Consider the following 2,764-nt stretch of genomic DNA (forward strand, 5'->3'; position numbering starts at 1 on the left):
TATACAGTAGTGGATTGGCAGAATTCCTCCAACTAAATTTTCAGAAAATGAAAACCATCTTCTTGGAATCCCCATAATAAACTTTTCCTTTGACTCTCTTTAACAAATGCCCTCCCACCCCAATCCTCCCCCCTCGCCCGAACACCACAGCAAATTGTTTGCAAACTTTAAGATTGCAGTTAATTTGAAAGTCGGGATGAGCTGCAGGTCACACATCAATGCCAATGGCGACTATTTCTACCTCCAAAACACTACCCTGTGCCAGCCTTGATTTAGTTTACTGTCACGTGTGATGCCGTGAAAACCTTTTGGTGCATGCTAACCATAACTTCATTTCCTCTACATATTAGTTTCAACTGTGCCCAGGCCAATTTCCTCTAACACATCAACCAAAACAGTCCATATCTTTACATACACCATCACTTAGACTTATACTTAGTGATTCAAATTTTAATATTTTCTTCCCCGTTTTCAAAACTGTTCCTGTGCAGTTGTAATCTTCAGTCTTATGATCTTTGAAGATATCTGTGAACTATTAATTCTGGCCTATTGCTCATCTCCAGATGTAATCACAAATGTGCCTTCAACTGTGAAAACTCCATGTTCTGGAAATCACTCAGTCATGGTCAAAAAGCATGGAAACAGACCCCCTGACCCAACTTCCTCATGCTGACCAAGATGCCCCATCTACATTAGTCCCACCTGCTTACATTTGGCCCATATCCCTCTGAACTTTCCTTATCCATGTGCCTGCCAAAATGTATTTTAAATGCTGTTAATGTACCTGCCTTAACCACTTCCTCTCGCAGCTCATTCCATATACCCACCATCTACGAGGGAAAACGTTGCCCCTCAGGCTCCTATTAAACCTTTCCCCTCTCACCTTAATCCTATGTCCTTTGGTTCTTGATTCCCTTTCTCTAGGTAATAGACTGTGCATGTACCTTATCTATTACCCTTGTGATCTTATACACACACCTCTATAAGACCACCCCTCATCTGCTGCTCTCCAAGGAATAAAGTCCTACTATGCCCAACCTCCCCCCGATAGCTCAGGCCCTCAAATTCTGGCAACATAAATCTTCTTTGTAATCTTCCAAGCTTAACAACATTTTTCCAATAGCAGGGTTACCAAACCTGAACATAATACTCCAAATGTGGCCTCACTAACCTCTCGTACAACTGTAACATAACATCCCAACTTCTATACTTAATAGGAGGTACACAAAAATGCTGGAGAAACTCAGCAGGTGCAGCAGCATCTATGGAGCGAAGGAAACGTTAGGCAACGTTTCGGGCCGAAACCCTTCTTCAGACTTCTATAATATCCTGACTGACGAAGACCAATGTGCCGAAAGACTCTTGATCACCATATCTACCTGTGACGCCACTTTCAAGGGAACACATACCTGCACTCCTAGATCACTCTGTTCTACGACAGTCCCAAGAGCACTGCCATTCACTTAGGCTGGGCATTTACTTGGGCAGGCCATTCATCTGTTTCCTTACACTCTTATACTTCTCAACTAGCCTCTACATCTTGAAATCAGTCTTGTTATTGATGCTCCTGCTCATATAACGTTAGTTGCCACCTATTATTTGAAGTTGCCGCTTCAAATACCGTGGGAAGTTTTTGTGCATTTATGGCACTGCATAAGTGAAAGGCATTGTTAAGATTAATTAAAAATAAAGGGCACACATCCCTTCCAGCTTGTTTCATCACTTCTCAAGTTCACAACTAAATCCCCACTTTATCACCCAATTCCTTTATCCATCAATTTTGCTGGATGCAAATTTTTTATCAATCTCACACTTGCATGCACTAGACAAATAAAGGGCCTGTCCCACTTGGGAGACTCTGTGCTCGCCTCATGATCGCCACATGTTCGCTGGTGGTCTCTGGTGAGTCTCCTTCATGGTCGCGAGGAGTTCCCGCATTGTGGGAACTAGTCGCGGCCTTAGTATGCTCGCAGCAAATTTTTCAACATGTTGAAAATTTTTCTGCAGCCAAAAATTGGTTGCCATGGAGAAAATCGATACTTTTGTAGTCGTAGATGCAGTGGTAGTGGGGTCGCCATGTAATTGTAGTTAGTCGAGGTAGTCGTAGGTAGTTTTAGTTAATCTCCTTTACTGACCGGGCATTTTCATTGGGTCATTGGGAGAAAAAAAACATAAGCACGAGTTTTCAGAACCAAGGAAAACCAATGCAATGTTAAATGCCCGCCAAACTTCACAGCTGTGTATCTTTGGCATATTAAAAGTTGTCTGGCTTCTTAAAAGTGTCTCCACTCCTTCTCCCCCCTTCACCACCCCCCCCCCCCGCTCTTTTAAAGGTCTTACCGTACACTGTGCTAGCCATCTTAATCTTTCTGTTCATCGTGGTGTGTGTCTGTATCACCTTGGCTTTGCACCGTGTGAATTTCAGACAGCACTCCCCCCGCTTTCCCTGGCCCCCGCCTTTGCTGTGTGTGTGTGTGTGTGTGTGTGTGTGTGTGTGTGTGTGTGTGTGTGTGTGTGTGTGTGTGTGTGTGTGTGTGTGTGTGTTCCACTCTTGACACTCGCCGTTCCCTTCCCCGTTTTTCAGCGAGTGCCGCGACCTTGACACTCGCCGGCAGTCCGCTGAAAAATCGCCTAAGTGGGACAGGCCCTTAAGTTTTTCTAACTCTCTGAAATGGACACTTGCAGTGATTCACAGCCATCGAATCAGGAAATTCTTCCCAGACAGTACATAATGGCCAACTTGTTATCCCAAAACAATTCCCAC

Source organism: Amblyraja radiata, chromosome 31 (genome assembly GCF_010909765.2).
Source record: "Amblyraja radiata isolate CabotCenter1 chromosome 31, sAmbRad1.1.pri, whole genome shotgun sequence".
Taxonomy (NCBI): Eukaryota; Metazoa; Chordata; class Chondrichthyes; order Rajiformes; family Rajidae; genus Amblyraja; species Amblyraja radiata.